This window comes from Salmo salar, chromosome ssa01 (genome assembly GCF_905237065.1).
Source record: "Salmo salar chromosome ssa01, Ssal_v3.1, whole genome shotgun sequence".
In the NCBI taxonomy this organism is placed as follows: Eukaryota; Metazoa; Chordata; class Actinopteri; order Salmoniformes; family Salmonidae; genus Salmo; species Salmo salar.
The window spans coordinates 100,010,311-100,023,540 of record NC_059442.1 but is presented as its reverse complement, the minus strand read 5'-3'; the positions used below and the strand labels follow the sequence as shown (position 1 = coordinate 100,023,540).

Below are 13,230 nucleotides of genomic sequence, written 5' to 3'. Positions count from 1 at the left end.
GAGTAGTAACCAGATTAAATCGGGTACGTTTTTTATCCGCCGGCGTAAATACTGCCCCCTAGCCCTAAGAGGTTAACATAATGGTAGAAATGTGGTAAAACGAACAAGTATCCCTGCATTAAAGTCCCCGGCCACTAGGAGCACTGCCTCTGGATGAGCGTTTCCTGTTTGCTTATGGCGGTATACGGCTCATTGAGTGCAGTCTTAGTGCCAACATCGGTCTGTGGTGGTATGTAGACAGCTACGAAAAATACAGATAAGCACCATCTACCTAGAGTTTATCTTACGATACTCTACCTCAGGCGAGCAAAACCTCAAGATTTCCTTAGATATCGTGCACCAGCTGTTGTTTACAAATATAGACCGCCATGCTTCGTCTTATCAGAGGCTGCTGTTCTATCCTGCCGATACAGTGTATAACCCGACGTTCAGCCACGACACTGAAACATAAGATATTACAGTTAAAATGTCCCGTTGGTAGTTTAACCTTGCTTGTAGGTCATCGATTTTATTTTCCAATGGTTGCATGTTGGCCAATCGAACGGATGGCAGTGGGGGTTTACTCGCTCACCTATGAATTCTCAGAAGGCAGCCCGACCTCAGCCCCCTTTTTGTCCGTCTTCTCTTCACGCAAAAGACGGATTTGGGCCTGTTCCCGGGAAAGTAGTATAACATCAGACTCATTAAATGTCAGACTCATTAAAGGAAAAAGTTTCTTCCAGTTTGTGGTGAGTAATCGCTGTTCTGATGTCCAGAAGTTATTTTCGGTCATAAGAGACGGTAGTAGCAACATTAAGTACAAAATAACCTGTCTGGGCTAGGGGGCAGTATTTTCACGGCCGGATGAAAAACGTACCCAATTTAAACAGGTTACTACTCTGGCTCAGAAACTAGAATATGCATATTATTAGTAGATTTGGATAGAAAACACTGAAGTTTCTAAAACTGTTTGAATGGTGTCTGTGAGTATAACAGAACTCATATGGCAGGCAAAAACCTAAGAAAAATCCAACCAGGAAGTGGGAAATCTGATGCTTGTAGTCTTCAAGTCATTGCCTATCTAACACATAGTGACTTAGGGTTCATTTTGCACTTCCTAAGGCTTCCACTAGATGTCAACAGTCTTTAGAACGTTGTTTCATGCTTCTACTGTGAATGGGGAGAGAATAAGAGCATATGGAGTCAGATGACTGAGAAAATGACATGACATGACAAAATGACAATGACAAGAGTGGGAGTCTTAGGTTTTGGTTTGGTGCTGGCTTCTCCGTGGGTCGTTTGCGTTTCACCGGTTTAACTGGGCTGTTGGGTTCACATTCTTCATCCTCCTCCAACGTACTGTTCACTACCTTCTCTTCCTCATCTTCCTCACTGCTGCCTCCTGCCTGCTCTGGATTGAATTCATCAGCCAAGCATTCACTGTTGGAGGCGACCACGATGCGGCTACGCTTGGGCTGCCCTGTTCGGCTGTGGGGTGGGATGTACAGCGACTAGAGTTTGACTTCACCGTCCCCTTCTCATCTTGCTCTTCAGTCAGATCTTTGTCGGTCAGCCTTGACTTATCAAGCTGTCGGAGCAAGGGCAAATTTTTGTTTTTCAGGGTTCTGAAAATATTCAACACGTTTGCATTATATATGCCAGTCTGTACAAGAGAGAGTAACAGTATATTATCATTATTAAGTGGTAAGTTCAAAGTAAAAAATAACTTGTTCTACATTACAAGATAGAAAAAGGGTTGATATTGGCTTACATATGCATTGAACAATGTGTCTAGATAGATAAAGATTGTGTATTAATAAAGTATTAATCAAAGGGAAATGCAATGCCAGCAGCAGTACATTCAGACGGAAAGGTGGTCTCACCTCCATATCCTTCTCCTCCTCAGTATCAGATGGGTCCATACAGACAGGCATCTTCAGTCTGATCTCTGGGCTGTCTGGCATAGCAGCATCAGCCAGCACCATGGCCCTGTATGTATTTGGTGCTGACCCAGCCCCTGGTCGGAGGCTCTTCGAAGAAGTGGACGTGCAGGCACTGGGTTTTACCCCTGTCCCTCATCTGCTGAGGGGCTGAGGCACTAGCTTGGCCCACACCAAGGCTCCAACACTGAATGGACATGGTGCTGGGCTGGAATAAAAGGTGGAAAAGAATACCTATTGATAAAACGGTTTGCGTAGAAATAAATCTCCTATCTCCACTTGTTGACTTCTCTTCAAGGATTTTAAATGAAATTACTAGTACTGCAACTCCCCGTCTACTCTAGCCCATGCCTATCCAACCAATACAATGCTTTTTACATTTTTTCTTTAACTAAGCAAGTCAGTTAAGAACAAATTCTTATTTACAATGATGGCCTACCAAAAGGCCTCCTGCGGGGATGGGGGCTGGGATAATTTTTTTATATATATAAATTTATTAGATAGTATAAAAAAAAATACATTTTGGATTGTTCTTATTTTCCTCAATTAAGTTGGAAAAATAGGATGATTGAGCAGCAGTGAGGGCTCTTTGATACTGCACGGTACGGTCTTTCCAAGACTTCCGACTAGTGTCGACCACACTATCTACCAAGAGAGTTCCCATCTGTCTTATTCGTAGCTGTCTATTTACCGCCACAAGGCGAAGGTGGCACCAAGACCGCTCTCAACCAACTCTATAAGGCTATAAGCAAAGAAGAAAATGCTCACCAAGAAACGGCAAACTTAAATCAGTTTTACCACATTTTTACCAGAATGTCACATGTGCAACCAGGGGGGAAAAATGGTTGTACAGTAGTCTCAAATAAAACTGAAGGACCTCGGCGTTACTCTGGACCCTGATCTCTCTTTTGACGAACATATCAAGACTGTTTCAAGGACAGCTTTTTTCCATCTACGTAACATTGTAAAAATCAGAAACTTTCTGTCCAAAAATTATGCTGAAAAATGTATCCATGCTAAGTCACTTCTAGGTTAGACTACTGCAATGCTCTACTTTCCGGCTACCTGGATAAAGCACAAAATAAACTTCAGTTAGTGCTGAACACGGCTGCTAGAATCTTGACTAAAACCAAATCATATTAATCCAGTGCTAGCCTCTCTACACTGGCTTCCTGTTAAGGCAAGGGCTGATTTCAAGGTTTTCCTGTAACCTACAAAGCATTACATGGACTTGCTCCTACCCATCTTTCCGATTTGGTCCTGCTGTACATACCTACAAGTATGCTACGGTCACAAGACGCAGGCCTCCTTACCTTCCCTAGAATTTCTAAGCAAACAGCTGAAGTCAGGGCTTTCTTCAATAGACGCTCCATTTTTATGGAATGGTCTACCTATCCATGTGAGAGACACAGACTCAGTCTCGACCTTTAAGTCTTTATTGAAGACTCATCTCTTCAGTAGGTCCCATGATTGAGTGTAGTCTGGCCCAGGAGTGTAAAGGTGAACGGAAAGGCACTGGAGCAACGAACCGCCCTTGCTGTCTCTTCCTGGCCGGTTCCCCTAGCTCCACTGGGATTCTCTGCCTCAAACCCTATTACATGGGCTGAGTCGCTGGCTTACTGGTGCTCTTCCATGCCGTCCCTAGGACGGGTGCGTCACTTGAGTGGGTTGAATCACTGACGTGACCTTCCTGTCTGGGTTGGCGCCCCCACTTGGGTTTGTAGGGGAGATCTTCGTGGGCTATACTCTGCCTTGTCTCAGGATGGTAAGTTGGTGATTGAAGATGTCCCTCTAGTGGGTGGGGTTATATCCTGCCTGTTTGGCCCTGTCCGGGTGTATCGTCAGACGGGGCCACAGTGTCTCCCGACCCCTCCTGTCTCAGCCTCCTGTATTTATGCTGCAATTGTTTGTGTCGGGGGGCTAGAGTCAGTCTGTTATATCTGGAGTATTTCTCCTGTCTTATCCGGTATCCTGTGTGTATTTCAGTATGCTTTCTCTAATTCTCTCAATCGGAAGACCTGAGCCAAAGGACCATGCCTCAGGACTACCTGGCCTGATGACTCCTTGCTGTCCCCAGTCCACCTGGTCGTGCTGCTGCTCCAGTTTCAACTGTTCTGCCTGCGGTTATGGAACCCTGACCTGTTCACCGGACGTGCTACCTGTCCCAGACCTGCTGTTTTCAACTCTCTAGAGACAGCAGGAGCGGTAGAAATACTCTGAATGATCGGCTATGAAAAGCCAACTGACATTTACTCCTGAGGTGCTGACCTGTTGCACCCTCGACAACCACTGTGATTATTATTTGACCCTGCTGGTCATCTATGAACATTTGAACATCTTGGCCATGTTCTGTTATAATCTCCACCCGGCACAGCCAGAAGAGGACTGGCCACCCCTCATAGCCTGGTTCCTTTCTAGGTTTCTTTCTAGGGAGTTTTTCCTAGCCACCGTGCTTCTACACCTGCATTGCTTGCTGTTTGGGGTTTTAGGCTGGGTTTCTGTACAGCACTTTGTGACATCAGCTGATTTTAAGAAGGGCTTTATAAATACATTTGATTGAAAGACAACTTTTCATAAGGTACTCTACCTCAGGCGAGCAATACCTCGAGACTTCAGACAATAATCGTAATACCTTGCATAACGTCTCTCCTGTGTTGACGAGTTTTAGCTAGCCATTTCACAAATTAAGGGTCACTACCGCACTAGCCACATCAAAAGCAAAGTAGTTCTTGTACTAGCTAGCTTGCAAAGTAACTTTAGCCATCTGCCTTACCTCTCATTTACTGTTGGCGTCTTATTCCCAAAGAGTCTTCCGAATCCGCATTTGAACACTTTTGCAGGAGTGTTTTTAGCGGTCTGAGTTTGAGATGTTTGCTTAGCTTCTTCTTTTGGAGAGTTATTTTTTAGAACCGAGGATGGCAAGTCAGCTTCTCTATGTGAGGTACTCGGTTTTGCCTTCGGAACAGGTGGCGGAGACTTATTGAAAACGCTGCTTTGCTTCGCCATGAAGCCTTTTTAATGAAACAAATATGATTAAAGTGATTTAAGTCAGAACATGTTGAGAAACTGTCGACGAACCATCTGTCTGCAAGAATCAGTGCTCGTGCACAGTTCACTGGAAATTCTCAGAAGGTGATGGGGAATTCACTCCATGGCAAACCATCTTTATTCTTGGGATTTATTAATCAAATATTTTGGGATTCATGCTGGTTCATGTCAAACAAATAAATGTTCTCTGCCTAAGTAAGAAAAAGTTAGTTAATATAGAAATGTTCTATTTCGGTGTCACATTTCATCATGATACAGGCCTTCTATGTTATGTGATAGCCACATATCACCAGCAGAGAGCAGTAGTGTTACTTATATAATTGAGACAGAACGTGTGGAAATTTACTCCAGGGTTTCCCAAACTGGGTTCTTGGGACATCAAGGTGTGCACGTTTTGGGTTTTGCCCTAGCACTACAAAGCTGATTCAAATAATGAACTAATCATTAAGCTTTGGTCATTTGAATCAGCTGTATAGTGTTAGGGCAAAAACCAAAATGTCCACCTCTTGGGGACCGAGGACTAAGTTTGGGAAACGCTGCAAGTACTGTGTAATCGTCATAGATACCTTTGCAATTCACCCTGCGAGTTGTTAATGTCATTTCACAAACTGGGAGTTTACCCAATATTTGTATTTACCATTCTAACATGACCACAGTCACAAGATTTATCACTAGAATTTCTCTCTCATCCTGCCCAAACTCCCCCACTGGAGGACCTGCACCCTCAAACTCCTCCCCCAGATCAAACGCATCTCCTTCCTGAGCGGTATAACGGCTGCGTGGTCCCCAGATCGGGACCCTCCTTTCCTGATCTACCTGTTGGAGACCCCTAGTGTAAACTCACCACACAGCAAAATGTCTATGTTTCATCAGCACTTTTTAACATCAGCACTGTTTTGTAAAACATCTCACATCTTACTCACATAGATGTCTAACATCACTCCTCTCCTCTTTCTCTTGCTAAAAGTTCTCTCTACTCTTCTTTCTCCCTATAAATAAAATTGTATTTAAAGTGCCTGTCCTCTATTTCAATCCCCCTGAGCGTTGTGTTCTGCGCACCACTCCAGTAGACGGCCGCCAGCGCCCGCAATGGTTCTCCAACTTGGGTGAAAGTCATCCAGTAAAATACTACTTGAGTAGGTCCGAGTATTTGGTTTTAAATATACTTTTGTATCCCAATGTAAAAGTATACATCATTTTAAATTCCTTATATTAAGCAAATCAGAAGGCAGCATTTTCTTGTTTTTTCAGTGTATGGATTGCCAGGGGCACACACCAACACTCAGACATAATTTATAAAATAATTGTGTGTTTTTCTGTGAGTCAGCAAGATCAGAGGCAGTAAGGATGACCTGTCCTGCTAAGCATTTAAAATGTAATCACTACTTTTGAGGGCCAGGGAAAATGTATGGAGTAAAAAGTACATTATTTTCTTTAGGAATGTAGTAAAGTAAAAGTTGTCAAAAATATAAATGGTAAAGTACAGCCCCCCCCAAAAAAAAAAATACTATTTATGTAGTACTTTAAAGCGGGCTTTTCGAAACTCGGTCCTGGGGCCCCACCTGGGTGCACGTTTAGTTTTTTGCCCTAGCACTACACAACTGATTCAAATAATCAAAGCATGATGAGTTGGTTATTTTAACCAGATGTGTAGTGCTATGAGAAGAACCATTAGGGGGGGCAGGACTGAGTTTGGGAAACCCTGCTTTAAAGTATTTTTACTTAAGTACTTTACAGTACTGAATAACCTGAATGGGAAAAATACTTTAATACATATTATAATAGGCCACAACATAGGCCTATACCAGTTGTATTTTATAATTGTACCTCTACAATCTGGTTACTAGCATAGCCCCTGAGGTCGGTGCCCCAAATGCGGTAGTTCGGTGATGCAGGTAGGCCATATGATGCTGTTTTCTCTGGACTCCAGAGAAGTGACATGATATCCCGTGTTGATATTGGCTGCGAAGATGAAATACTTTCAGCTCAAAATACAGAAATAAACTGCATTTTACTCCTGCATCTTGTGAAAATGCATCACCATTTATGGCTGTATTACGACACACTACATTTGCGCAGCGACTGCGCTCAAATGTAATTTTATTGGTCACATACACGTGATTAGCAGATGTTATTGCGGGTGCCGACAGGGCAGTAATATCTAACAAATTACACAACATATACCCAATACACACAAATCTAAGTATTAATGAATTAAGACTATATATACATGGACGATTAATGTCAGAGCAGAACGGACTAACAGTATATACATATGAGATGAGTAATGCAAGATACAGTTGAAGTCGGAAGTTTACATAAACTTTAGGTTGGAGTCATTAAAATTTTGTTTTTCAACCACTCCACACATTTCTTCTTAACAAACTATAGTTTTGGCAAGTCGGTTACTTTGTGCATGACACAAGTCATTTTTCCAACAATTGTTTACAGACAGATTATTTCACTTATAATTCACTGTAACACAATTCCAGTGGGTCAGAAGTTTACATACACTAAGTTGACTGTGCCTTTAAACAGCTTGGAAAATTCCAGAAAATTATGTCATGGCTTTAGAAGCTTCTGACAGGCTAATTGACATCAATTGAGTCAATTGGAGGTGTACCTGTGGATGTATTTCAAGGCCTACCTTCAAACTCAGTGCCTCTTTGCTTGACATCATAGGGAAATCAGCCAAGACCTCAGAAAAAAATTGTAGACCTCCACAAGTCTGGTTCATCCTTGGGAGCAATTTCCAAACGCCTGAAGGTACCACGTTCATTTGTACAAACAATAGTACGCAAGTATAAACACCATGGGACCACGCTGTCATCATACCGCTCAGGAAGGAGATGCGTTCTGTCTCCTAGAGAAGAACGTACTTTGGTGCGAAAAGTGCAAATCAATCCCAGAACAACAGCAAAGGACCTTGTGAAGATGCTGCAGGAAACAGGTACAAAAGTATCTATATCCACAGTAAAATGAGTCCTATATCGACATAACCTGAAAGACCGCTCAGCAAGGAAGAAGCCACTGCCCCAAAAACGGCATAAAAAAATCCAGACTACGGTTTGCAACTGCACATGGGGACAAAGATTGTACTTTTTGGAGAAATGTCCTCTGGTCTGATGAAACAAAAACAGAAATGTTTGGCCATAATGACCATCGTTATGTTTGGAGAAAAACGGGGGGGGGGGGGTCATGCAAGCCGAAGAACACCATCCCAACCGTGAAGCACGGGGGTGGCAGCATCATGGTGTGGGGGTGCTTTGCTGCAGGAGGGACTGGTGCACTTCACAAAATAGTTGGCATCATGAGGTAAGAAAATTATGTGGATATATTGAAGCAACATCTCAAGACATCAGTCAGGAAGTTAAAGCTTGGTCACAAATGGGTCTTCCAAATGGACAATGACCCCAAGCATACTTCCAAAGTTGTGGCAAAATGGCTTAAGGACAAGAAAGTCAAGGTATTGGAGTGGCCATCACAAAGCCTTGACCTCAAACCTATAGAAATTTGTGGGCAGAACTGAAAAAGCGTGTGCGAGCAAGGAGGCCTACAAAACTGACTCAGTTACACCAGCTCTGTCAGGAGGAATGGGCCAATATTCACCCAACTTATTGTGGCAAGCTTGTGGAAGGCTACCTGAAACATTTGACCCAAGTTAAACAATTTAAAGGCAATGCTACCAAATACTAATTGAGTGTATGTAAACTTCTGATCCACTGGGAATGTGATGAAAGACATAAAAGCTTAAATAAATAATTACCTCTACTATTGTTCTGACATTTCACATTCATACAATAAAGTGGTGATCCTAACTGACCTAAGACAGGGAATATGTACTAGGATTAAATGTCAGAAATTGTGGAAAACTTGGTTCAAATGTATTTGGCTAAGGTGTATGTAAACTTCCGACTTCAACTGTATGTAAACATTATTAAGTCAATGAGATACTGTATATAGTACATAAAACAGTATATACATATGAGATGAGTAACGCCAGACATGTAAACATTAAGTGACTGAGATACCGTAGAATAGTATAGAATACAGTATATACATATGAGATGAGTAATGCAAGATATTTAATCATTACGAAGTGACTAAGATACATAGCATAGAATACAGTTTAAACATATGAGATGAGTAATGGCAGATATGTAAGCCTTATTAAAGTGACTAGTGTTCCATTCCTTAAAGTGGCCAGTGATTTCTAGTCTATGCCTATAGGCAGCAGCCACTAATGTGCTAGTGATGTCTGTTTAACAGTCTGATGACCCTGAGATAGAACCTATTTTTCAGCCTCTCGGTCCCAGCTTTGATGTACCTGTACTGACCTCGCCTTCTGGATGATAGCGGGGTGAAGAGGCAGTGGCTGATACAGCCCGACATGATGCTTTCAATTGTGCATCTGTAAAAATTTGTGAGGGTTTAAGGTGACAAGCCAAATTTCTTTAGCCTTCTGAGGTTGAAGAGGCTCTGTTGCGCCTTCTTCACCACATTGTCTGTGTGGGTGGTCTATTTCAGTGTTCCCATATGCGTGCGTGGGGGTCGCGAGCTTTGAACCACTGCTATTTGGGGGTCGAGGGTCAGTACAGTAAATGCAGTAATTTGTTTTCTTATGGTAGGCATAACTTCCCACTTTCTTTCTACTCTCCTTTGTCTCTCCCACTCTCTTTCTGTTCTTCTCTCCCTCCTGAAAAATAATTGAAGCACTGTGGCTCCTTCTCTCCCTATTTTTAGGTTCTAGGTCTTTCTCAATTTCTCACTATTTATAGGTTCTTTGTTACAATGCTCCCTACCTCTGCTGTTGAGCGATAGTGATTTCCGAGCCTTCCTACTAAGTCTGGTTTCACTCTGATTTAGTTTATTTGGCCGCTCCATAGAGCATGTGTGTTTAGCTTGATTATGTATTACACGATTTTAGAAGCTCTTACTGATTGCATGATAATTGAAGCTCTGCTATGCATGCATAAAATTGAGTGGAATGGAAGGTATTTACGTTTTTCTGTAAAGCCCTATACCTGGGAGGGATGTACGCCCATAATGTTTCTTGTTGAATTTGAACCTATTTAAAATGAAGCACGTTTGTAGTGAAATAGTTATTTTACTTAGATCTGTGTGTATTAGGTAGTTGTTGGGGAATTGTTAGATATTGCTGCACTGTCGGAACTAGAAGCACAAGCATTTCGCTACACTTGCAATAACATTTGCTAACCATGTGTATGTGACCAATAAAATTTGATTTGATATTATTTGTGGACTGGAAAAAAAGGATTTAGGTTGCCAGATTGCCTGTATCAGCCTGTAAGCCACATTTTTGTCATCTCCCCTCTGCCAGAGTCTCATGTAACCCCCTCTATGAACTCTCCCCTCTGTCAGTCTTATTTAATGGGAGAGTTCTCCCCTCTGTCAGTCTTATTTAATGGCAGAGTTCTCCCCTCTGTCAGTCTTATTTAATGGGAGAGTTCTCCCCTCTGTCAGTCTTATTTAATCCTCCTCTATGAACTCTCCCCTCTGTTAGTCTCATGTAACCCCTCTATGAACTGTACTGTATTTATTGAATTATAATAAAAACGGTTTAATTTGCAACCCCAGCCACACAAGCCATAGACTTTATTTTAAGAATTATTCTTTATTCTTTATTTTAAGAATTTGAAATGTCAGAATAATAGTAGAGAGAATGATTTACTTCAGCTTTTATTTCTGTCATCACATTCCCAGTGGGTCAGAAGTTTACATACACTCAATTAGTATTTGGTAGCATTGCCTTCAAATTGTTTAACTTGGGTAAAATGTTTCAGGTAGCCTTCCACAAGCTTGCCACAATAAGTTGGGTGAATATTGGCCCATTCCTCCTGACAGAGCTGAGTCAGTTTTGTAGGCCTCCTTGCTCGCACATGCTTTTTCAGTTCTGCCCACAAATTTCTATAGGTTTGAGGTCAAGGCTTTGTGATGGCCACTCCAATACCTTGACTTTGTTGTCCTTAAGCCATTTTGCCACAACTTTGGAAGTATGCTTGGGGTCATTGTCCATTTGGAAGACCCATTTGTGACCAAGCTTTAACTTCCTGACTGATGTCTTGAGATGTTGCTTCAATATATCCACATAATTTTCTTACCTCATGATGCCATCTATTTTGTGAAGTGCACTAGTCCCTCCTGCAGCAAAGCACCCCCACACCATGATGCTGCCTCCCCCGTGCTTCACGGTTGGGATGGTGTTCTTCGGCTTGCAAGACCCCCCCCCCGTTTTCCTCCAAACATAACGATGGTCATTATGGCCAAACATTTCTGTTTTTGTTTCATCAGACCAGAGGACATTTCTCCAAAAAGTACAATCTTTGTCCCCATGTGCAGTTGCAAACCGTAGTCTGGATTTTTTTATGCCGTTTTTGGGGCAGTGGCTTCTTCCTTGCTGAGCGGTCTTTCAGGTTATGTCGATATAGGACTCATTTTACTGTGGATATAGATACTTTTGTACCTGTTTCCTGCAGTATCTTCACAAGGTCCTTTGCTGTTGTTCTGGGATTGATTTGCACTTTTCGCACCAAAGTACGTTCATCTGTAGGAGACAGAACACGTCTCCTTCTTGAGCGGTATGACGGCTGCGTGGTCCCATGGTGTTTATACTTGCGTACTATTGTTTATACAGATGAACGTGGTACCTTCAGGCGTTTGGAAATTGCTCCCAAGGATGAACCAGACTTGTGGAGGTCTACAATTTTTTTCTGAGGTCTTGGCTGATTTCTTTTGAGTTTTCCATGATGTCAAGCAAAGAGGCACTGAGTTTGAAGGTAGGCCTCCAATTGACTCAAATGATGTCAATTAGCCTATCAGAAGCTTCTAAAGCCATGACATTCTCCGGAATTTTCCAAGCTGTTTAAAGGCACAATCAACTTAGTGTATGTAAACTTCTGACCCACTGGAATTGTGATACAGTGAATTATAAGTGAAATAATGTCTGTAAACAATTGTTGGAAAAATTACTTGTGTCATGCACAAAGTAGATGTCCTAACAAACTTGCCAAAACTATAGTTTGTTAACAAGAAATTTGTGGAGTGGTTGAAAAACGAGTTTTAATGACTCCAATCTAAGTTTATGTGAACTTCCGACTTCAACTGTACATATCTACTTCAAGTACAGTGGCAAGAAAAAGTATTTGACCCTTTAGAATTGCCTGGATTTCTGCATGAATTGGTCTGATCTGATCTTCATCGAAATCACAACAATAGGCAAACACAGTGTGCTTAAACTAACACACAAATTATTGTATTTGTCTTGTCTATATTGAATACATAATTTCAACTTTCCCAGTGTAGGTTGGAAAAAGTATGTGAACCACTAGGATAATGACTTCTCCAAAAGCTAATTGGAGTCAGGAGTCAGCTAACTTGGAGTCCAATCAATGAGACGAGAATGGAGATGTTGGTTATAGCTGCCCTGTCCTATAAAAAACATTTACAAAATTTGAGCTGCTATTGTAAAGAAGCATTGCCTGATGTGAACCATGCCTCAAACAAAAGAGATCTCAGAAGACTTGCATAAAGCTGTAAAGGGTTACGAAGTATATCTAAACGCCTTGATGTTCGTCAGTCCACGGTAAGACAAATTGTCTATAAATGGAGAAAGTTCCGCACTTTTGCTACTCTCCCTTGGAGTGGCCGTCCTGCAAGGATGACTGCAAGAGCACAGCGCAGAATGGTCAATGAGGTTAAAAAGAATCCAGGAGCGTCAACTAATTACTTAAATCTCTGGAACACGCTAACATCTCTGTTGACAAGTCCACGATAGGTAAAACACTAAACAAGAATGGTGTTCATGGGAGGACAACACGGAAGAATCCACTGCTGTCCAAAAAAAAACATTTCTGCACGTTTGAAGTTCGCAAAAGAGCACCTGGATGTTCCACAGCACTGCTATCAAAATATTCTGTGGACAGATTAAACTAAAGTTGTGTTTTTTGGAAGGAACACAGAACATTATGTGTGGAGAAAAAAGACACAGCACACCAACATCAAAACCTCATCCCAACTGTAAAGTATGGTAGAGGGAGGATCATGGTTTGGGGCTGCTTTGCTGCCTCAGGTCCTGGACAGCTTGCTATCGTCGACAGAAAAATGAGTTCCCAAGTTAATCAAGACATTTTGCAGGAGAATGTAAGGATATCTGTCCGTGAATTTAAGCTCAACAGAAGTTGGGTGATGCAACAGGACAATGACCCAAAACACAGAAGTAATTCAACAACATAATGGCTTCAAC

The 13,230-nt window shown here is 41.9% G+C and overlaps 1 long non-coding RNA gene across 1 annotated transcript; it reads right to left on the bottom strand.

Moving 5' to 3' along the window:
* Window positions 1–1,305: 1,305 nt before the first annotated feature.
* Window positions 1,306–5,079, bottom strand: LOC106590973 (uncharacterized). The gene is made up of 3 exons (XR_001325145.2): window positions 4,693–5,079; window positions 1,863–2,127; window positions 1,306–1,567 (listed from the first exon to the last, which is right to left on the bottom strand). It is a non-coding gene; the product is annotated as an uncharacterized lncRNA (long non-coding RNA).
* Window positions 5,080–13,230: the final 8,151 nt, after the last annotated feature.